The 25012-nt window shown below is 33.7% G+C and overlaps 1 long non-coding RNA gene across 1 annotated transcript; it reads right to left on the bottom strand.

The window, feature by feature from the left end:
- Positions 1-870: 870 nt before the first annotated feature.
- LOC119067790 lies at positions 871-24034 on the bottom strand. Its single transcript, XR_005086043.1, has 4 exons — positions 24023-24034; positions 15771-15775; positions 15151-15154; positions 871-925 (listed from the first exon to the last, which is right to left on the bottom strand). It is a non-coding gene; the product is annotated as an uncharacterized LOC119067790 (long non-coding RNA).
- Between the last annotated feature and the right edge of the window lie 978 nt (positions 24035-25012).

A 25012-nucleotide genomic window follows, 5' to 3' on the forward strand; every position in this document is an offset into this window, starting at 1 on the left:
CAAGCGACGTGGAATGAGTATTTGTCGTATATCGTGCACAGAAGGTTATATACATATATAGAGGAATGTACGAGACCGAAAGTCTCGAACATGGTTGTCATATTCACGGTTGTTTGAAGAGAAGTAAATAAATGATCAACCGTGTTAAGTAGTCTGCTGAAAACGTATCCATTGAGAATTTCATAGATACGAATGTAATATGGGGCTCTCGATTCAGTGGAGAACGCCAAGAAACAATTTTTCAGGATATGTAATCCGAATGATGAAAAAGTAATTTTTTTTCGTACAAAACTATGTGAAGTGATGAACGAACTAGATGGCAAACGAACAACATTCTCGTATCTAGTTGCGTCCCATAAGCAACGACATGCATACTTTCCGTCGACGAACTGAAGTACAGAAATTATGTGGTTCCTATGCAAATGTCTGTATTCGTACGGAATATTTATATTTTCGGTAGATATAATATAGGATATAAGTCGCTCATATTTCGTTCCCCAAAAACCAGAATCGTTCAATCAACAATTTTGCACGTATTTCAGTTTAACGGTTTGTAGAGAAATGTTGTGAGGAAGGTATATATATATATATGCTTGCTCACTTCGACTATGTGTTTCTCGACAATCAATAATGTTGTGATCAATTGGAAAATTTATCCTTTGAGTATGCCAGCTATATTCAAGCACATAAAAAAATTCATTCAACTTTTTATTGTAAAAGTTTTCGATTAGTTTGTTGTGCATATTCTCTATCCGTTAGGGATTATTAAAATTTTGGGCATAAGCAAATATCTCAAAAGCCAATTTTACAAGAGGATATCCTATAAGTCGAATTAAATTGACTGGGTTTTATCTTCACATCTTTTTTTTTCAATGTTGTCTTAATTGATGTTCGATACCTCATTTTGCGAGCGCCGATTCAAAAGCTCATAACCACCAGATTAAAAGATTAATAAAACGAAAGCTCACTCGAGTCGGAATTTGTGGTTTGCCGGTTTTGAACCGATCGTAATAAGTGGCAATAACATTGAGATTTTTATTAATCATTTTTTATTTGCGTATTCGATACGATGCTGCTATTAAATTGATCAATCCTAAATTTCGACCTACCCGAATGGAGTTTATTGTGAATAGTTTGTATGTACGCTTTATTCAGTACTGCGGAAAAAAAAAATAGAAAATAAATTGGAAAATTGATGAGGGTTTATTGGTATTTCAACAGAATTCTGTAAAAAGTTTAAAGTAGAAAAATCATCTTTGGGATGAATGAGTTTAAAAATAAATTTTTTTTCCCTACAAAATCATTACAAAACTTTATATATGAGCAGTAGATACATGCCGAAAATATACATATTTGCATATATCAACTAGATTGGGTAACATTGAATGATTGATGAATTAAATTGAAAGTTTTTGTGTGTTTGTAAATTGGACTTTCACATGGATAGCTACTTTGAATATTATTTAAAACGGAATTAAAAACCGAACTAGGTACACCAGTCGTCTAATTCCAAATGAAAACATTTGACTTGTTTAACTTTTATAACCGATTTAAAGCTATTTTATGATAGCAAAGCTTGGTTAATTTTTGTAATTTCCACACATTCCATAATGTAAAAACTTTTGTCTCTGTTTAGAGAATTTCAAATTAATGTAATAGTTCGGTCGACGAAAATAAAGAACTTCCAGGAATTATGGAATTACATTTACGTGCTGTGTACTCTAGACAGGTTCTATTTAACTGAAATTAATTTCTTCAGATTTGTTCTTTGTAGATGAGTGAGTAAAGCCCAGAACAGGAATCTGACGTGTAAGTAGCTGCGCCCGATCTAACCTCAATCTAACAATTTCAACTTTTTACATTATTGATCTGGATCCCAACTTGACCTGAAACAGGTTAGAGCATTGTACCAGTACCACTGACAGCCATGTCCTGATGAGAAATGGTATTGTTTAATAGGTACATGATAGAAGGAACGAGTTTCTTTGTCAAGATTAAGTTTTTCTGCAGCTCAAAATTCCCAATAGTAACGTGGTTGCGTAACATGAATTACAGGACAAAGTTGAAGTAATAAATTCCTCTTAAATTACACCTGATTGCAGGTTGAAATTTATTTATATTAATTTCCTCACCAACTAATAACTTTACAGTACCACCGCATCATTCATGCATGCCTAGTTCACAGCGCATTTCTATGATTCATCTGGAATTAATTACATGCAAAATCCTCATCGACATAACTTCAACTTTAAAACCGAACTATTTAAAATAGTTTAAACAATTTAGATTTAAAATGGATCACTTTCCATCCACAAAGAATGTTTAAAATATCCCGATAGCACAGTGAGATGATGGCAGAAGGTATATATAATGTATGGGGGTACCGAGAGAAGATAACGAAAAAAAAAACGAAATTTGAAAAATGTAAAGTTTTACACGAGAAACTTTATGGCTTTATGGTTTCTCCATAGTACATCTCTTCACTTCTCTTAACTCTACCTTGGTGAAAATAATTCATTTTTCGGCGAATGACTTTATGTAAATTGCTTTCTAATTCTTTAAAGAAAAAGCACGAAAAAACTTTTTAATACAAAATACTCGTAAGAGAAAAAGTTTTTTTTTTTGCTGTTCTCTCCTTCATCATTCTTAACATTGATGAAATGTATAGACATATAATCTATTGTGTCTATTTTGTAATTTATATGAGATGAGAGATATAAAATTCACGACTGAAAATTCAACACCTGGATGGATTTAATTAGAACAGAAAAGTTTCCAGTTTTATAACCGGAAACTCGAAACTTAAAAAACTATTTCCCGGCAACGATACAGTCTACGGGTGTTGTGTGATGTTCTTTTAACTTCGCATAAATACAATTACCATATCTGACACAATACCATGGAAATAGTTTTGTTGGGGATAGTCGAAAAGAATATTGTCGACAAAGGGTAATGTTTCTTCAGAGCATTGGCGTATCCATTGTGACTAAGTAACACACATATATATATTAAGTATCATGTTCATCTATTTACCGGAGGTTTACTTATGAATTCAGAAGAAGAAAAATATTGAACAAAGCACCATCATAACGGGTTGATGTATTCAACCCTAATATTTTAAATTTTTTTATTATTTTTTATGTGGAAAAACATAAAGAGTGTGATTTGTGATTGATATTATTTGGGTGTCATTGTAAAAAAGGGTACGGATCAGTAATGTCTTAGATATGAATTGGCGTAACACTTTTTTTTTTATTTGGTCGGAACTCGAAATAGAAATTTGCATAAGTAACAGGTGTTCAGGCTTGGCATAATATTTTTTCTTTCTTTTTAAATTGACTAAATAAAGGGACATCGTTGTATCGATAAAATTCTGGTCAATTTAAAGGGAAAAAATTAATTATTTTATTCTCTCCACACAAACAATAGAACAATAGAACTGAATAGATCTCTTCGTTTGGTGAAACTGATGACGGAAACGTGAGGAATGGTGGGGAAAAGTGTGCAAACTAATCGAAACCAACTTCACAATTTCACATAGTAATGAATAAGTGAGTGCGTCCAATTCTTTGAAATGAATGCAAATGAACTAAATACGGGGAATTCCCTTAGAAGCAAAGTTGGTTGTCATTGGTTTGCACACAAAACCGAACCGTCGATCGTCACGCCAGCGGTCATTTTAGTGATCTATAGAGAAAATAAAAATAAAAATTGTCAAAAAAAAGATTTAAACATTGCGCACCTGATCGTACAGTCAAATGAATTTCAATATGCGATTATTAAAATACTTTCTGTGGCATTCCAGATCTAGCCGACGACGCTATACGATGTCGTTTATTCTTAATTTAATTAATCAACCAAATTTTGAGCACGTAAATTTCAAAGATTCGACGGTATGAACCAGGGCCTATTTTTGGTAAATTTTTTTGGAAAACTTTACCAAAATTTACCAATTTTTTGGAAAAGTTTACCAAAGCTTTTCTAAATTTACCAAATTTGCCAAAATTTACCAAATAAATTTTTGGTAAATTTTGGAAAATTTGGTAGATTTTACCAAAAAAAATTACCAAAAATAGGCCCTGGTATGAACAATGCTGTCAAAGGCGGCCAGCTGCAAGAACCGTTTTCGTAGCAAGCTTTGATTAAAATTTTATCCAAGAAAATCTGAGGAATGTTGCTCAAGTATTACAATGCATTCCGTTTGTTGGTTGTTTGAAAATGAGTTGTACTTTGAGCTGGGTAAAGTTTCAGTATTACACACAAACTCACACACAACACTTTCAGTTGAAATATGATGGATGATATTGTGAACATTTTGAGAATCGATTTTTTTTTTGCATCCGGGGCCTAATATTTGAAAATTGATTCGTATAAGTTTGCGGAGTTAAATCTCTGCAAAAATTAAAATTTGTGTGTTTTCGTGAATTCTTTATGCGACTAATACGAATATATATTAGGTCCTAGCACATGAATGGAATCGATACATTTTAATTTATTTCTTCCAACTTTAGATTGTAACGTAACACTAAATTAATATAACGCCAACATGGTAAGTTCATTTCAACCAGATCACAAAAATTTTATTTTTTTAAATTTCCTTTTTACTGATGAGCTGTTGCTTCTTTTTTGTGGTTGGTTGGTTATTAACCTACCCAGTACAGTCAGTGTGTATAAATTTGCATCTGTTTTACCACCTTATCCACTCATATAACTTCACTGCTTATATGTCTAGTCTATTTACAGGTTTCATAGTCTAAGCATGCATAAGTAGTGCAATCATATGAGTGGATCAACTGGTAAAACAACTTAAGCATAAATTCGGACGACATTAACTGTGTATAAAAAGACCATTCTCATTCGTCCAAAGAAGGACGAAATCTGATTGTAGACAACACTGGCAGAGAAAATTATATAACTCGGGATAAAATTGAAAGGTTATGTTGAAGGGGGAGTCCTTAAATCAGGGCTTATTTTAGAGAATTTTAATTCTGAAAATTCCGAAAATTCTGAAAAAATTCCGAAAAAGTTCTGAAAAATTCCGGAAAAAAAATTCAGAATTTTTCGGAACTTTTTCGGAATTTTTTCAGAATTTTCGGAATTTTCAGAATTAAAATTCTCTAAAATAAGCCCTGCCTTAAATTGGACTTTTGAACCGTTCATCGCGATGCATCGCTCGTTGTGGAATACACATTTTACATTTTACAACCCTAGGGTTGTAATTGTATATTCCATATTTTATATTTCGTGTCTAAAGTTGTGAACATACCTTGAGATACCTTGAAATTCAAATTTGCGTTGGCATGTGAAACGTTTCCACTTTTTATCCCTAGTTATGTAAAAAAGTGTTAATTCCGTTGAAATCATCCCTAATTAACTGTCAACCTTGACGGTTGAAATGAACGTATTGATGTGATTAAATGTTGATAAATTTATAATTCTTATTTGGCTATCTTGAGAGCATTTCTTATGAAAGTTCTATTTAAAAAATGAATGAAATATTAAAATAGTTGATATTTATTGACGTCAGCCTAATTTATAATAAAATGAATATAGCTTTACGCCAGACATAACACATTAAATTTTAGTATAGAAAATATTTATGAACAAGTAAATACACTAAATAAAATATATATAAAAATTTAAAAATATTAATGAATATACTTATACTTGACGTTGAGAGTTGAGTATAATATACGACGATAATGAAAATGGAAAAAAAAATATTTAAAAAAAAAATAATTTATAAACTAATCTCACAAAAGTTCATTACTCAATTTTTCAAGCACATTTGGCCACTGTTGGTCAACGGCAACTTTATTATGTATTTGGTTATTTCTATTTTTAAGATAAAGTGAAACAGTTCGAAATTACATTTTTGGATTTAGGAAAACCGAACTGTTTGATTCCAAACGGTTACCAGAAAGTTTATTGTGCAGATAGATTGAACCACAAGTTTAATGTGCAAATAGAAAAGGTTGCATTCGAAATGTTTAAATCTTAACCCGTTGGAATTATGGAAGTATATATGGAAGTAACTAACAGGAAAGTTAAAGACGACGGGACCGTAATTTTGTTGTTCGTGAATTCAGAGTTCCCACTCCTCCTAAATTTCATAAAATTCCTAAAATGGACCAAATCCTCCGAAAATCTCCTAAAATCTTCTAAAACTCCTAAAATTCCTAAAAATAGCCCACACTATCAAAGAATTTTTTTAATAAAACTGGAAAACAAGTAATTTTTTTAATTACGCTGCAATGAATTCGAAAACAGTCCTTTCTTTGAGTCATGCAAACAGCGATCCTGAACGTGGATTTAGCGAAAACAAATATATTCTCGAGGATCTCAGCTTGTTAGTAGATGCGACTATCGTCGCACTTCGACCAAAATTATGGTGAATCTTGTTAACTTGAAAGAAGGGTCCAGTCGACAAGAAACAACTGATAAATACCAAGTTGCTGGTCTTAACTGGCGTCAAAAAAGTGTAAACCATAAAAGTTTCAATTATTGAACTACATAAGGAAAACGATGCTTTGATAAAAAAAAAAACTTTTTGTCAATTAGGGGTGTACGATGGAGAAAGGATCGAGACTGGCATAAATTTTAAAAATTCATTTACAACTTGAGACAAATCATAGAAGCTAAATTTTTTAGTTTTCGGTCTTCCACCTACTTCGACTTCTACCAAAAACCTTCTTTGAGATCTTTGTTAGCTGCATTAGTCTTATTCTACTAATTGGAGTCCAGTGCTACAAGAAAAAATTAAATCCAGGCGAAGTTTGTCGAGAAGGTATTTTTGGTGAGTCATCAAAGTTTGCCGACTATGAAAAATTGAGTGGATTTTAAACTTGAAAATTCGGAAATTCTATCAAGAAAATAATTCGATCTTTGCTCAAGTGGGCTTAAATTCTTGCGAATGTTGTAGGCTATCCAGAACAAAAATTTTTTTGAAAATCATGTGAGAAATGTTTGTTTCGTGGGTGTTTGTTTGGTCTAAAATTGAGGCAAAATGGCTCAATCGAGTTTTTGACATCTAGGGATGATAACAATTTTTTGTGGACTATGCCTGTCTCGATCCTATATCCATCTTCTTCTTCTTTTTCAGCCTGTTTCTATCCACTGCTGGATGTAGGCCTCTCCAACTTCTTTCCATTTTGTACGATCCATTGCCATTTGCTGCCAGTTTGTACCTGCAATATTCTTAATTCCGTTTGTCCATCTCTCTGGTGGTCTACCTATAGCTCGTCTTTTATATGGTCGCCAGTTCATGATCTTTTTGGTCCAACGTTCGTCTGTCCTTCTTGCAATATGTCCCGCCCAGCTCCATTTCAGAGATGCTATTCTTTGCATGACATCAACGACCCTGGGCTGTTGTCGAATCCATTGATTCGTCATTCTGTCTCTGAGTGTTATTCCAAGCATACTCCGTTGCATGGCTCTTTGTGTCACTCTCAATTTATCTTCGGATGCTTTCGTTAAAGTTAACGTTTCCGCTCCATAAGTGAGCACTATATCCATCGCACACCCCTAATTGAACATATTAATTTTCTGAAACACTTTTATTATTTTACGAAGTGTATGAGAAGCAGAAAGATCTTGAGGCTGCAAAAATTCCTCCGGAAATTACTTATAAAACCTTTATCAAATCTCCTAAAATACTCTTAAAATTACTTGCAAAATCTCCTAAAATTCTCCTAAAATTACCGTTAAAATTTCCTAAAATTCCTAATTTTAGGAGCCTTCCTAAGTCGTGGGAACTCTGTGAATTGTTTTGCTGCGAAAAACACAAGTTGAACGAAAGGATGAAACGTTCAGTTTAAATTCAGTAAAAATGACGACTTACGATATAATCATGAAATCTATTACTTCTTTTGTTTGAAGTAGCATTTGATACCAAATCTTTCGCTTCTATTGTCAGCCCTTCTCTTCTTTCTGTTCTCCCGATTTAAACACATTTCATTCTCACCCTCTAAGGGACATTGGCAAAATGTTATCTGATACTGTTCATTGTTAAAGCTTGCAAAACCAACACCGGAGTTAAAAATACCGACAAAAAAATGTTACTATTATTTTTAGTACAAAAACATGAAATAAAACTGACCGAAAACACGTCAACAATTTCTTGTCATACATACATAGCTGAACTGCCAAATATTAAAGTGTTTTTCCTGAAACCCAAAAATGGAAATTTTATATGTTCATCATTAAAAACTTATCTCACAAAATATCTGGTCCATACGATAAATCAATAGTAGAATAAAATCGAAAATTTCACTTAACAGCACTCAAATTTCGACAGGAATTTTGAGAAAGAAAAGAATTTATTTATCAAATTGCACAGCATCGGTTCGATTAAAATTTACCAATAAATAAGCTGCTCCAAGAAGAATCCGTGCAACTAGAACCAATCTATGCACTTAATTTGGTGCTGTTAAGTAAAAATTTGCAGCATTTTTTATTCATACAAAAACATTCGTGTCTGCAGCTACAATCCATAACGAGCTTCGTACACGGAAATGGATATTTTAGTGAGCAAATGTGCCGGAATTAATTCGTTATTTATTAATAATGATACAATTTTGTAAATACACAGTAAACCAATGTCGATACAAACAGCTAAAGGAAGAAAAAAATGGAAAATTTAACATTTACGAGTATAACAGTGACACAAAAATATATTCGTAAGTTTGATATTAAAAACAAAATGTGCTATTTAGATAAAATATTATTAATAAAAAGAAGAAAAAGAAAGCAAGAAAAATTATTTAAAAAAACGTACAGTGAGCGGCAATCAATATTGTATCAAAGTTTGCATCCACCAGCTGATTGCATCTATTTCTATACATTGTCTCGTTTCGTGTGTTAATTGACCTCGGCCGCGTCTCGGTTCAACAAAATCCACGCGAATACTATACTTTGCACGTATTGTCCCTTCTTATGTAAAATACTATTTACATACTACATCCGATGAAAGGCGTACTTCTCATGTTCCAAGCACTTTTTTCGACACTTTCAGCACGAAAAATCCATTACATGACTCGGGATAAAAATGAAAAGTCTCGCTTTCGTGTGCTTATTGACCTTGGATCAACAAAATTCACACGGAAACTCATCTTTTTATCTCTAGTTATGTAAAAGACTAGTGTAACAGACAAATAAAGCCAAAACACGATGAGTATGGTGCGTCAGGCGCTGAAATTATGGTACTGACATTCTAATGATTACGGAATTTTCCGAAAAATGGCGAACATGGCATTGAATAGTCTCCTTTTATTGGCCAATAGTTATGAGAAACGATACCCACCAAAAGTCAATGTTTCAGTCCACTTTCCATAAGAACAGCAATTCTGACATGTTGGTCTGTCGTATAAATTTTGTTTCACTTTTTTTCTACTCGGGGTTCCCATTCTGTTTGACCAAAATCTATTCTATCTGTATGTCAAAGTGAGAACTTTTTCAATTTTCATTCGGATTATATTGAATGCGACTTCGTCGCTTAAATTTAAATCCGACACACTATAAACAAAACGTTGATCCTAACTTATGCTAAGAGGCTTTTTTAGCGAACTCGATTTTAGAACTAGGCTTCGGCTCGTGCTGGAAACCTCTCGTTAGCTAAAAAAAAGCCTCTTAGCATGAGTAAGGAAATCTAAACATTATAAATGGAATCCGAACAATAATAAGTAAACCGAAATAAAACTTCAATTTAAGCTTACAAAATCACACTGATTGATCAAAGGAAATAAAAGTCGTCATAATGCAAATAATCTGTCATTGCTTATGGTGTTTACATCGTTCTGAAATATCAAATACACAAATATCAAAGCGAATTAATCTTCCCGTTTTTATTGAAACCTTCAGTCCTATGTAGTTCCGCCATAATTCTTGGCGTCTGTGCCATAATCTGAGAATATCGTAAATTGGGGTGACTCAACGATGCGTCAGTTTTTAATTTTTGAGCGCACTTACTATATAAGGCACACAGATCTTCTTGGTACGTAACTACATATGTCGAAATATGTATAGTAAAATGTAAAATCAACTGGTACCGGTCAGCTGAAGTAAATTTCGATACAAGAATGACTGACGCCAGCTGTAAACTAAAATTGAAGAAAAAAAAGTAATATGTACTGTCCACACGTATTAAATGTTTTACAAAAGAAAAAATCCCTAAATATTAATAAAAAAAAAATTCATTATGTCTTTAAAACTAAAAACCAGAATAGATTTCATATTTAATTGAGAGAGAGAGAGAGAGAGAAAAAACAGCAAAATTTTCCAAACCTTCTTGCAATTTATTGTATCAAACGTCTGTAATATTGTATAAAATGTTAGAAAAAAATCTTTAAAAAAAATAATTGTAATAGCGCCCAGTATAAATTGCTGTTATAAATATTTTTTCCAGAGAAAAAAAAGTATAAAAAAGTAATTTTTAGACAACATTAAGAATAATTAAGCTTTATAAAGAAAAAAAAATGGAAAACCAAGAAACTTAAATTAAATATTAATATATGAAAACCAACAGCATAATGACCATTCATTATATTTTATATACGTGTGAAAAAAAAAACAACCAGAGAATGAAAAAAAAACCAGAGGTGTAATATTTAAATGTCATTATTATTATACAAAACAACAACAAAAAAAAACGCATAAAAATTAATAAACTCATTTGTTTTTACAGAAAAAAAAACGTTTTTTTTCCTCACTCGTCTTTCGTCTATAATTTAATTTAATAAACGAGCCATCAGAACAGTCGGAGCGTTTGCTGCGACTGAGCCCCGTACAAACCCGTATATCCATTGCGTACGTGACCCTATTGCGTCTGTCACCCTACTTTGACCGTAAGCCTATTGCGCCGGTTAATGTAGTTAAAGTAAAATTATTATGTAATGTGTACATCTTAGAAATTGCGCATAGCGCAATTACGAAGCCCCGTACGACGTTCCTTTCAAATAAAACAAAAATTTCAAATAGCCCTAAAATTTTAATTTATTGAGTATAAATACACATAGGGCCTAGTATCGGCCTCAGTCCTAGGATCCAAATATATTTTTTTTCAACAACATTCTATTCGGTGTTCGATTATCTTTCAAATGAAACAAAAATTACGAAAAACGGATGAAATTTGCTCGAGTTATATGTAAAATACACATAGGGCCCTAGTAACGGCCTTAGTCCAAGGAACCAAATTTAATTTTTTTTCAACAACATTCTATTCGGTGTTCGATTATCTTTCAAATGAAACAAAAATTACGAAAAACGGATGAAATTTACTCGAGTTGTATGTAAAATACACATAGGGCCCTAGTAACGGCCTTAGTCCAAGGAACCAAATTTAATTTTTTTTTTCACCAACATTCTATTCGGTGTTCGATTATCTTTCAAATGAAACAAAAATTACGAAAAACGGATGAAATTTACTCGAGTTGTATGTAAAATACGCATAGGGCCCTAGTAGCGGCCTTAGTCCAAGGAACCAAATTTAATTTTTTTTTTCACCAACATTCTATTCCGTGTTCGATTATCTTTCAAATGAAACAAAAATTACGAAAAACGGATGAAATTTGCTCGAGTTATATGTAAAATACACATAGGGCCCTAGTAACGGCCTTAGTCCAAGGACCCAAATTTAATTTTTTTTCAACAACATTCTATTCGGCCTTTGATTACCTTCCAAATGAAACAAAAATTACGAAAAACGGATGAAATTTGCTCGAGTTATATGTAAAATACACATAGGGCCCTAGTAGCGGCCTTAGTCCGAGGACCCAAATTTAATTTTTTTTTCAACAACATTCTATTCGGTGTTCGATTATCTTTCAAATGAAACAAAAATTACGAAAAACGGATGAAATTTACTCGAGTTGTATGTAAAATACGCATAGGGCCCTAGTAGCGGCCTTAGTCCAAGGAACCAAATTTAATTTTTTTTTTCACCAACATTCTATTCGGTGTTCGATTATCTTTCAAATGAAACAAAAATTACGAAAAACGGATGAAATTTGCTCGAGTTATATGTAAAATACACATAGGGCCCTAGTAACGGCCTTAGTCCAAGGACCCAAATTTAATTTTTTTTCAACAACATTCTATTCGGCCTTTGATTACCTTCCAAATGAAACAAAAATTACGAAAAACGGATGAAATTTGCTCGAGTTATATGTAAAATACACATAGGGCCCTAGTAGCGGCCTTAGTCCGAGGACCCAAATTTAATTTTTTTTTTCAACAACATTCTATTCGGTGTTCGATTATCTTTCAAATGAAACAAAAATTACGAAAAACGGATGAAATTTACTCGAGTTGTATGTAAAATACGCATAGGGCCCTAGTAGCGGCCTTAGTCCGAGGACCCAAATTTAATTTTTTTTATACAACATTCTATTCGGCCTTTGATTACCTTCCAAATGACACAAAAATTACGAAAAACGAATGAAATTTGCTCGAGTTCTATGTAAAATACACATAGGGCCCTAGTAGCTTTTCACTTCTAAGGCCCTAATTCACGGTCCACTCACCCGATTTTAAAAAACTTTTTTTTCCTGGATTGGTATTGACAATACCTATCATTTGCCGTGTCATTTACATTTCCATCGTTTATTTTGCCATAAATATCACCAAAAGACCTTAAATCACTTAGGTGGCCCTAACTCACGAAGGGCCGACCCGAATATGCCCATCTTCGAACTTAGCCTCACTATTTTCACTATCTTTCACGGAAAAAAAAAATTTTTGAAATCGGATTTGATTTACTCAAGATATCGACGTGACGGACAGACGGACAGACGGCCCAAATTTTTATTGCGGATTCGTCATCTATGAACATAGGCAAACACTTTGCCCTTACCGTCTGCTTCGAATTCCATCAATTACACACGGCATCGTAATCCTATAAGCCCCTTCGTACTTCGTACGGGGCTAAAAATAAGAAGAAGAGCAGAAAATGCCAATGAGGCATGTCATTCCGATGCTGAACCAGAGCGACATAGAGACGGAAGATCCACACCGATTAGTCAAGCCATGTAAAATGAATTTATTCGCATTATTTTTTCGATTATGCTAAGTGCTTTTGGGTCGCAATTTGAAGAATTCAAGCGTGTAGGTATTTATTGGATTAAAAGGAGTTGTGTATTATATGTTTGTAATTAAAGGAGTATTTTCTAATAACAAAAACGGTTGAATTAGGTTTTATGAAAATGAAATACGCTGGGGCATCTGGTGTTTCGGAAGAAGCAAAAAAAAAAAAACAAGACAAAAATCCAAAAATTACCATTCCGTTCCGAACCTGAAAATAATTAAATAAGCATTACGGGGTTGGTATTATGCTCTCACTTCTCTCTATATACATCTATCTATCTATCTGCTCGAGAATAATTTAAAATTGAATTTGTGCTTTTTTTTATTATAATTCTTTGGTAAGAACCTAGGGAATTCGTTAGATTAAATTATTATTGAAGTAAATGAAGTGAAAAAGATATTTTTTTGGTGTAAATAAGGTTTTTAGCCATTGTTTTTCGATAAAACTTATAAAACCAGTCAAAACCTTAAAAGACATTATTGTCAATAAATCGGTTTAATGATGTTGCTGTTAGATTATATTTTGTTGAATTTATAATGAAAATTATTTTGGTAAAATGGAGTCAATGGAAGCTGGATTATCTGGCAAACGAAAATTTATATTATAATGCCGAAATAGTTATTGAAAGCGGTGACGGGGACGGTATATATGAGTTGTTTTCCTCAATCAATTATTTCCAAACCAATTATTGGTTTTGTAAGATAAACGATTCATCAGTCCATTCAAATATCAATTTCGCTCTGTGTATAGATGGAAAATGAAATTTGCTTACTCGGTGGGAGTTGAGCTAAATTTGATTATGCGGTCGCTCGAAAGTTATTCTGTGGTAAAGTGCAATATTTGCAAAAGAATTAAAACAGCAAATGGACTGATAAACCATTGCGAATCGTGCATATTACATAATGCTATCGAACCTACACACCCGTTTAGAGGCCATTCTGATGAGACGTCGTCTTGTACAGAAAAAACACACCGCTTTGGCAACAGGATGAACATGAACATGAAACTTTTTGTATAAAAACGAGCCGTCAGAACAGTCGGAGCGTTTGCTGCGACTGAGCCCCGTACTAACCCGTACATCTATTGCGCACGTGACCCTAGTGCGTCTGTCACCCTAGTTGAAGTCAAATTATTATGAAATTTGTACATCTTACAAATTGCGCATAGCGTAATTACGAAGCCCCGTACGACGTTCTTTTCAAATGTAACACAACTTTCAAGTTGACCTAAAATTTTAATTTATTGAGAGGCCTAAGGCCTAGTTACGGCCTTAGTCCAACGACCCAAATTTAATTTTTTTCAACAACATTATATTCGGCCTTGGATTACCTTCCAAATGAAACAAAAATTAGGAAAATCGGATGAAATTTACTCGAGTTATATGCAAAATACACTTAGGGCCGTGGAGAGGCCTTAGTCCAAGGACCCAAATTTAAAAATTTTTTTCAACAACATTCTATTCGATGTTCAATTACCTTTTAAATGAAACAAAAATTAGGAAAAACGGATGAAATTTACTCGAGTTATATGCAAAATACACTTAGGGCCGAGGAGAGGCCTTAGTCCAACGACCCAAATTTAATTTTTTTCAACAGCATTATATTCGGCCTTCGATTACCTTCCAAATGAAACAAAAATTAGGAAAATCGGATGAAATTTACTCGAGTTATATGCAAAATACACTTAGGGCCGAGGAGAGGCCTTAGTCCAAGGACCCAAATTTAAAAATTTTTTTCAACAACATTCTATTCGATGTTCAATTACCTTTTAAATGAAACAAAAATTAGGAAAAACGGATGAAATTTACTCGAGTTATATGCAAAATACACTTAGGGCCGAGGAGCGGCCTCAGTCCAAGGACCTAATTTTCAAACATTTTTCTCACCACATTCTATTAGGTATTCAATTACCTTTCATATTAGACAAAAACTAGCAAAATTGGATGGGATTTACTCGATTTATATGCAAAATACACTTAGGGCCGAGTAGCCTCTCACTTCTAGGGCCATAACTCACGGGCCATTCACCCGATTTTAATAAACTTTTTTGTCCTGGATCGGTATCAACATTACCTATCTTTTGCCGTTTCATTTACATTTCCAACGTTTTTTTGCCGTAAATATCCCCAAAAGACCTTAAAGCACTTAGGCGGCCCTAACTCACGAAGGGCCGACCCAAATATGCCCATCTTCGAACTTAGCCTCACTATTTTGACTATCTTTCAGGGAAAAAAATTTTTGAAAGCGGATTTGATTTACTCAAGATATCGACGTGACGGACAGACGGACAGACGGACAGACATAATTTTTATTGCGGATTCGTCATCTATGAACATAGGCAAACACTTTGCCCTTACCGTCTGCTTCGAATTCCATCAATTACACACGGCATCGTAATCCTATAAGCCCCTTTGTACTTCGTACGGGGCTAAAAATCGTTGCATATAAAAATAAGAGTTTAGCGAGTGAGCTTTATGGTTGTAGCTACATTACCCGGAAAGTTCTTAACTAACTTAAAATCTGGTACAACTAGAAGAATTTGTGCAATAAATTACAGCTCACAATGGCTTTCTCGACCGACAACATTATAATTTTCGTCAAGAATCAGGTGAGGTGCTTCTATAACGTTTTAGATAGAATAGAAACACACATCTTGTGCGTAAGGACTAAACTATAACTATTTTGCATTCTACTTGATCTGGCAAGCTGCGGGAAAATGAAATCCGTGTATGTGAAATTACAACAGCAGCGTGAAAACAATATTTAGGCAAAATTAACTCATGATGAAACGCCAAGATATTTCTTCTCCTTCAACATAGTTCATACAAAAAAGCAACGAGTTGTTGGAACCAATGGCAAACCGCTTTTATTTCATTTTCCTGCACGTCCCATCTCTGTATGCAATATAGTTTTCTGTATGCAAACAAAATCATCGATATAAATTCGATTGCAACATCCGGTAAGTTGATATGTACAACGGCGAAATTGTCCCGAAATATCCCAATTGATTAAACGTTTATAAATATAAATTTTAAATCCAAGATGCACCTAGGTATAAATAAGAACAGGCCGTATACTGAGTTACTTACTTTTCCGTTGAGGCGTGTAACTTTTCTGGTTCTCAATTGAAGTTATTAAATTCCATCTTTGCACAATTACATTAAAGCAAAACGAAAACCAGCTATACTTTGAAGAAATATGAAAGCTAATTTCTACGTGATAAGGGTGGAAAGGCTAACACATATACACCCGCAATCCATTGGCTTTCTTCGAATTTGTGCTAGAAAAAAAAACCACCACCACCACCACCACAGCAATAATTTTCATTTTAACGGCAGAGCACAATTTTATGCTAAAACACATTCAACTAAAAACACTGTAAATCAAACAATTTAATCTGTGAAATATTTACCATGAGTCTTAAGAATGCTTCGTGTGGAAGAACTAAGCAAAGTGAAATGTTCAGCTTTAGCCATCGTCTGTGTACCCCTATAAACTTAAGCGTTCATAAATAACAGCTAATATATAAAAGTTGGATCGTGTTTTTCAGCTATTGTATGATGCGATATAGCTATCATAGGCAAAAGGTTTTTCCACAATTTTCTATGGAGCTGTTTGTTTTCTCAGATTTTGTCCATAAATCTTGTTCCATATGTATAACGCTTGTCGTTTACGTAAAAGAATTGATAGTATAAGAACGATCGACGTCGGGAAACCCTAACATCATTAATTTTTTTTTTATTATTCTTTTCTATTCCGTTACATTGTTGAAGTATACAACAATCGTGTGACAATAAAGCCAACCGTACAAAACATTCTTGGTGTATTTAGAAGTACCCCTCCACTAGATGGATATATATAAATTCAATATTCACCGTCTCCTTTAACGATTTGAATTTTTTTTTTAAGACCCGTACGAAGTACTGGGGTCTTATAGGTTTACGCATACGTTTGTAACACGTCGAATTGGACTCCCTGAGTAAGGGGAAACCTATTGTGGTTGTCTAGAGATGCCAAATCCGCGAAAAAAAAATGTTCGTCTGTCCGTCTGTCCGTCTGCACGATAACTTGAGTAAAACGCATCCGATTTTGAAAATTCTTTTTTTTTCCCGTTTGGTAATGTCAAAAGACAGGCTAAGTTCGAAGATGAGTGATTTTGGATCGACCCTTCCCGAGCTGTGGCCCAATAAGTGCTTTACGGTTTTTCGAAGATATCTCCGGACATTCAAACGTTACACTTGTAAGTGATACGTCAAATAAAAGGTATTTACAATACCGATCGACAAAAAAAAAGTTTATGGAAATCGGATGACCGACTCGTGAGTTAGACCCCTTGGTGTGGAACAGGCACAGGGCGGCAAGCAGTTTTTGCTTGTAGGTCGGCCACATTTGAACATATTTCGTCTGTTTTAGCTTTTTTAGATAGGTATTGACCGTACCAATCAGGGAATTTTTTTTTTATGAAATTATGTTCTCCGGAGCGTGAGCTAGGTCTCTTGGAGTGAGCTCTTATCTGGCTACTCGGCCGTACAGTGAACGTGGAGTATTTTGTCAATATCTCGAGTAAAATTTGACCGAATTTCATGATTTTTTTTTGTTTGAAAGGTATTAACGAATGTAAAGCGTCGGTAAAATTTCCGGTCTCCTAACAAAATGGCTGCCGGTGGCCATATTGGATTTTAATAAAAGTGATATAAAGTGGGAAAAATGATACTTAGAGAGTTTCTGTTAACATGGAAATAATGTGTTAAGTGTGAGGGGTTTCAGGGATTCCATATACGGACATCTATATATACCTATATACAGCTATATTGAGCTATATACAGGCATATAGAGCTATATAATAGCATATTCATCTGTGAAATGTTTATTTACAGTGAAATATAGGTAAATATAGCGGTATATAGCTGTTTAAATAGGAATTTATGAAGGTTGACTTCGTACGGGGCTGTCTATATTGCCTCCGGCAATTTATTTGTATATGCTAACAAGGCAAAGAAAGATAATGTAAGTGATTTTAAAGGGCGAATAGCTTTTCAGTAGAGAATGAAGTAAGAGAAATGAAGAGTTTCACAGTAAAGGCTTTTGATACGAATAGGTGTTTCGTACGGGTCGGCGTTAGCTATGTTTTTTTTCGTTTTTGTTAACCAAACTCCACACACATCTAAGGCATGTTATCTTTGCAACATCTATATTCAAAATGTGTATGGTTTTTTCTATAAAAGTTTGGTAAACTGGCATTTAGGGTTTTTTTTCCTTCATCTACATATTACGCGACTTCAAAACAATACACCCTCATTTTCTAAATATTTTAAAAGCGCATAATGAGACATTTAAAATTTTCCTTTTTTTTCTCTCTGCAAGCAAACGAGAAAGGAAAAAAAAAATTCAACAAAAATGCTTTTTGTGAACAATGAATAATGGATAATATGTTTTCATATCTCCTTTTATTTTGTCGTCGTGGTTTATTATTTAAAAGATATGGAAAAGCGCGAGTATTTTTTTCGTTTTTAGAAATATTATTTTTTCTTATGGTTGATTTAGAATTTCAATTTCACTTTTTTTATGCTTTAAATTGATTCATTATTTCTAGATTTGATGTCTTGTTTTGCGAATTATTTTTTCTCTTCTTTTTGCTTCCCATAAAAATTAAATTGATTTAAAATTGAGTTGATTCTCGGCTAAAAGCCATTCTCCGAATTTCCATTTTTCTCATAAATTGATCCATTGTCGCCGTCATTATCGCTTACAAGATGCGGTGACTTTATAGTTGAGCTTATATATGTTTATTGTCTGCCCCACGCGAAAATTGACTATTACACGGCTGTTCACCCCCTGCGAAAGTGATCCATTACACTAGGGATATTTGAGGTTTATTTCAAGTTGACAGTTCTTTCAAGTAAAATTTGCCTTGCTTTCATTTTATCTTTTTTGTTGAATGAATCGATCGATCGAAAAAGAATGTAAGAAATGTCGCTAAAATAACATTTTTTCGGTAAAAATATTGATCGATGAACACAGTTATTTCAGAAAAACTTGTTACGCAAGTAATCTGGTTACAACATACTTTTAGAAGAATTAGCAACACAGAATTGTCGGCCATATTTATTGTAACAATAAACACTTTATGGCCACACATTTCGTTGTATTTTTCACTTGTTTTTGCTTATAATAGTACAAACACTACACTTTGTTGCACAAAATAATTGCACAAACAATGCGTCTTCATCGATACTAACTGCGAAAAACTATAAATGATGGAATTTGTTTATGTACTGTTCGTTTGACAAGAGGATCGCCACGGTTCAGCAGGGGGTTTTGAACATTTGTTTTTTACACGTTGGCACACGTGCTCTTGTCAGATTCAAGATTCTTTTTACGAAGGTTACGCTGATTATACTTTGTGAAAAAGGCCAATACCTTGCAAATATGTCACATCTTGGACAGAATTTGACACTGCAATATCTGCAACATGAAAAAACTAAATGTTCGAAACCCCCTGAAACCCCGTGCTTCCACCTACGTAATATACACAAACTAGGTGAGCCAATCTTAATTTATTCAATGTCAACATGTCACCAACGCAATTGTAACTACTGTTGCGACAATACTAATGTAACATGAGTGCTGTTTTCGGGATCAATTTTTTAGGAGACGACGTGTAGCGTGTGAGCCGATTTCGTCAGCACACTAGATTTGTTTGTAAACGTTTTATCGGAAGAACAGATTTATTTTTGTTTTGTTGGTGTTGGTTTATTGAGATACTGAATTTATGTAGAATATCTGCAGAACAGCCGCGTAATAGTCAATTTTCGCATGAGCAGGCAATAAACCAGAATACGTTGGATGCTGCGACGTAATTCATTGCTCTCGGACACAATTTTGTAGAACTCTCAAACTCACTCGTGTTTTCGAGCAACAAGCTTCGGCAACTGTTTTCGAGGCAAGTGTAGAGTTTGCATATCCGAGCCGAAGGCGAGGTGTGCAACTACACTCGTGAGTTTGCTCGTATCACAAAATTGTGTCCTTGTGTAATGAATCACTTTCGCAGCATCCAACGTAATCTACTATTATTTATCTATTCATTCGTCTCATCGATCGAAGCAACAAATTGATGACACAGACGCGACGGATATGAGTATCGAAATTTTCGATACAAGGCTCCGAACCGGTCACATTTAGGTCATGCATATTAACTCAGTAGAGATGTAGGCTAGGCATAGGCAATAGATTGAATTTAGTATGGTTTGTATATGTGATGCCACTAGTGAACGAATTCAAACTTAAATCTCTAAATTGAACATCAAGTTGACCTGCTTGGAGATTAAACGTTACGCATCACCGATATATTGAACCGAGAGCTGGAGCGGTTAACAACACATCATACTAAATGCGACCTACGTCTCTGTAAAAAGCGATTGACAAAAATTTTGTATGACGTGAATTTAACCTGTTGACCGAGCCAAATGCGAAAATTCAGATGTTCTATATGGCAATGTGTTTGTGAAATTAAAATAAATCATTTCGTCGTACTTTCTCACCGATGCGAAAATAGCTACTTCCGATATGAATTAACAAAGTGGAATTGTTTGTGGGTACGAAAATCGAGAGAGATTTTGTATAATTTGGTTTTGGTATGAGGAAACACAGAAATGTAAGTATTTAAGCTTTGTAGTGTATTGGAGTCCTATTTTGACTTAAATTTGGAGCATTAATTTTTCAACTCTCGTCCCTAAGGTACGAGAATACGTCCGTGTCCGTATCTTCTACATTTTCCCCCTCCAATAAAATAAAAATAAATTGAAGAATAAAGTAAGGAAATTCATTTAACACATAAATGTATGGACTAATACTTCTAGCGCTCGCTTCATACTGTCAGAGCCGGGGAAAATGTAGAAGATACGGACACGGACGTATTCTTGTACTTTAGTGACAAGAGTTGAAAACAACAATGAACATAATCCCAACAAAAATCTCTTCGAGAAAAGTGTGACGCAGTCTTTGAAGTACAATTTCTAAAATGAATGATATCGCTAGAGTTGACGCTTTCAGCTTCTTTACGCAAAAATTAAATTTTACACCCAATTTTAGTTCAAACAAGCTGGCTTAGTTTTTCTCATCATCTGCCAAATAAATTTTACCAAAAAAAAATTTGACTGGAAACAACCAAAATTTTACCAAAAAAATCTGCGTCGCATGTGGCAGATAAATTTTCTTGCTGGTCTGAACATTTGCCACTTTGCGACGCAGATTTTTTTGGTAAAATTTTGGTTGTTTCCAGTCAAATTTTTTTTTTGGTAAAATTTATTTGGCAGATGATGAGAAAAACTAAGCCAGCTTGTTTGAACTAAAATTGGGTGTACAATTTAATTTTTGTGTAACGAAGCTGAAAGCGTCAACTCTGGCGATATCATTCATTTTAGAAATTGTACTTTAAAGACTGCGTCACACTTTTCTCGAAGAGATTTTTGTTGGAATATCAGTCGTTTTAGAAGTTTTAGAACACTGCTTTTTATAACAGTTTATAACAGAAATTCGGAAATTTGGCAAAATTTGAATTTTTTTTTTTTTTTTTTTTTTTTTTTTGACTTTAAATTTTTCTTTATTTAAATATGCGAAAAAAAAGGCTGAAAAAATTTGACGAAATTCGAAAATTTGACGAAATTCGAAAATTTGACGAAATTCGAAAATTTAACGAAAATCGAAAATTTGAGGAAAATCGAAAATTTGAGGAAATTCGAAAATTTTACAAACATCGAAAATTTGTCGAAAATCGAAGTCGAAAATCGAAAATTTGTCGAAAATCGAAAATTTGACGAAATTCGAAAATTTGACGAAAATCGAAAATTTGACGAAATTTAACGAAAATCGAAAATTTAACGAAAATCGAAAATTTGACTAAATTCGAAAATTTGACGAAGAAAGTAATTCTCTATCTGCCACCATTCAAGAAATATCTCCAAAACCCCAATTGACCCACCCATTTCCAACTTTCGACATTTTTCACAAATGCCCTTCTTTTCTACTCGTAAAACTCTGAGACTTTGCCGAAGAAAGTAACTCTCTACCTGCCACCATTCAAGAAATACCTCTAAAAACATAATTGACCCACCCATTTCCAACTTTCGACATTTTTCACATATGCCCCTCTATTCTACTCGTAAAACTCTGAGACTTTGCCGAAGAAAGTAACTCTCTATCTTTCATAACCCAAAAAAATATTAGTCCTTCATCCTACGCTTTGTTCGAATCGTGTTACGAATACCTTTCATTTGATGGGTCGCACGCCTCTGTAGGTTTCAATAAAATTCTGGTTTTTCCTGGGGTAATGGCGTATCACATTTTCATTTTTATGCCCACCCTGAGGTTACTGCAAAATTTCATGGAGATTGGCTGACTAGTTTCCGAGATCGACTGTCGATAGATAGATAGACAGATAGACAGATAGACAGATAGAAACATACAGAGTAAGTTGAAAGATTTTGATTGTTTGGGAAAAGTCAATTTGGTGTATTTTCTATGAAAAGTGCCAATTTCAAAACGATGTATCTCCGGTAATTTTAAAGTTACATAGTCGAGTGATAGCTCGTTTTGCTCGTATTTGAAGCGCGAATAAGATAGAATAGGATTTGTGGTGATACAGGCCAAAGGAAAGAAACTTAAATTCTCGCCTATATTCTTTTTATATTCTTTTTTTGGAAGTTAGACTGCGTCAAGTCCTCCGCTAACGCTCCGGACACGATGAATAAAGACCCGAAATTTTCTTACGTATGTCAAACTATGCCAAAGCAAAAAAATTTGTATACCGAAACATGAGGCTACACTCAAACAAATGAAGTAATAGATTGAATGTACAACAGGACAACACATGAGCTAATTTAAAAAAAAAAACCTTGCGAGCATTGAAAGGAAAATCAATTGACGCTGTTTCGAAAACCTGATCTGTTCGAGATTTTTAAGTCTGTAAGAGGTATTGTTGAGTGTGCTGTATAATATGCCGTTTGTACCATTTGGTTTCAAATCCGCAAATAAACATTATCCGAATGTGACCAAAGGTGATAGTAATTGTGTTTTTGAATTGGTACATCGGCAAAATCGATTGAATGGGTTTGGAAGAAATTACCGAAAAATTTCCATTTTAAGGAGGTTTTCAAGCAATTTCGCGCACATCTGCGGAAGTATCAGAGCAAAGAATGTTGTTTATTCAGAGAGGGAAAGATCTGGTCGACACTAATCACACATACATCGAAATCATTGTTTTTAAATAAAAAAGAAAGTTCTCAGTTGAATGACCATTTCTCATTAATACAAAATAAGTCTGCCAGCAATGTTCATCAAAATTAGTTCACTACATAATTACTGTACTCAGCACTATAGTGAATGGATTTCACAGCAGTTTTTTTTTTACCCTTTCATCGTTGAGCTTTGATGATAAAAACATTTTTTATGAGACTATAATTAAATAATTTACAGTAAGACAATTTTCTGTTAAACATAAAAAGAAAGTTATTCAGCTTTTCAGTTTCTGCTTTCTTTATTCAGCTGGTTCGCCTTCAACATTTGCTTTTTTATTTACTATCAAAAAGATAATTTACTCTCCATTTCCTTTAGAATCATTTTTATAAAGCATGACACAAATGATATACAAATATTTGCTTTTTCGTTTTTCATTTTTTTTATTTCACTTTTTTCAGTCCTTTTTTATAATAAAGTATATTATGTGTAACAGCAAAAGAATTTTTTTGCCACTCATATTCGTTTTGTGCTGAGAATGAAAATTCCGAAATTTTTATATCCTCGAAACCGAATGCAATCTTCTTTTTGTCGCACGTCTGTAAAAACGAAGACGCCGATACAAATTATTTTTCAGGCTGTTAAATTCCATTTTCTTTTATTCCTCTGTTTTTCTTTTTGTTTAATAGCAAAATAAACGACATGAAATAACGGGGAAAAAAAGTCACAGAGAGAAAACAAAAAACGAAGAAAGGAAAATATGCACAAACAATGGAGAAAATAGTTTTGCCAGTGTTTCTTTTTGATTTTCCTCCTTTTATGTGTTGACATATTATACTCTTTATTGAGAACAACAAATGGTTTTGGTCTGAAACAAAATCTTTTGTTACAACAAGCAATTTAATTTTTTTTTTTTTTATTCAAGAACGCAGCACTAAGCAATGCATATTATACGCAATCTAGTCCGGACTGTTAGTTGTGTTCGCATCTAATATTTACATGCAAAAACGTGACATTCCTATTAGCGAATTATTAGAAACATTTAGCTCCGTTTTAAATACACTGACTATTGAGTGTCTATTGGCACGTGTTTTTTTTGTAGTTTAAACAGCTTATTTGACATTTCAAACGACATTGACAATGATATATACGGCTAAAAGCTTTTTTGGAATGGATCTAAATGAATGAAATTTCATTGTTTTAATAATTCGCTAGTGTGACATGTTCGTTATCTGCATTTAAGTATTCAGATGAGGTTGATGAGGATACTACATAATTCTGGACCCATATACAATCTTTGGGTCTAGAAATATGTACACCGAATTGTGCTATTTTTCCGAGTATAACAGTGTACCAGACAATATTTCAATGAAATTACAATCGGATGTACTCTAACAGTCCTTTGCTAAGCCGTCACGGTCGACTTCACAGAATTTGTTACTTCTTGTTTTAAAAGTATTGCATACTGTTTGATACAAAATCTTTTACTTCATTAGTTTTTGAAAACATTCTCCTGTAAAAGAGGTGTTAAGGAATTTCGCGCCGCGTCATTCACAATAACCCACAAAGTTACATTTTCCTTATACAAAATGTGTCATTTTGGTAATTATTGTGAATGGCGCGGCGCGAAATTCCTAGCATCCGTAAAAGACAACATTAACCAGTTTTTGGTTATTTTTTGTCGTTGCTCTCGATAACGAAC

The sequence above is a fragment of the Bradysia coprophila genome (genome assembly GCF_014529535.1).
Source record: "Bradysia coprophila strain Holo2 chromosome X unlocalized genomic scaffold, BU_Bcop_v1 contig_128, whole genome shotgun sequence".
Classification (NCBI taxonomy): Eukaryota; Metazoa; Arthropoda; class Insecta; order Diptera; family Sciaridae; genus Bradysia; species Bradysia coprophila.